Here is a 514-nt window from a genome sequence, read left to right as displayed (position 1 = left end):
CCTCCGGGTCAGAGGTCACCGCCCTCACCAAGATGGCCATCTGCCGGCGCCGGAAGTCTCAAGGGACAACGGACCGGAAGTTTGCCTGTACAGACAGAGGGACTGGACTGGGGAAAGGGGGTTCAAATCCCAGCACCCCACAGGGTGGAATTTAAATTCAAATAATACCCAAAGATATGTGGGTCAGGTGGATTGGCCGCAATAAGTTGCCCCTTCGTGTCCAGGGAGACGTGGTTTGGGTTTTGGGGCTGTGCAGATTTGATTTGTTTATTGTCACGTGTACCGAGGTACAGTGAAAAGTATTGTTCTGCATTCAGTCCAGACAAATCGTTCCATACATGGAAAAACATAAGACATACGATAAATACACAATGTAAATACATAGATACCGACATCGGGTGAAGCATACAGGATTGTAGTGCTACTCAGTAGAGAAGATGTCTGAAGAGATCAGTTCAGTCAATAAGAGGAATGAAGTAACCTGTATCTCCTGCCCGATGGAAGAAGTTGGAAG

The sequence above is a fragment of the Scyliorhinus torazame genome, chromosome 27 (assembly GCF_047496885.1).
Source record: "Scyliorhinus torazame isolate Kashiwa2021f chromosome 27, sScyTor2.1, whole genome shotgun sequence".
Lineage (NCBI taxonomy): Eukaryota > Metazoa > Chordata > Chondrichthyes > Carcharhiniformes > Scyliorhinidae > Scyliorhinus > Scyliorhinus torazame.
Note: the sequence above shows the minus strand (reverse complement) of the source record.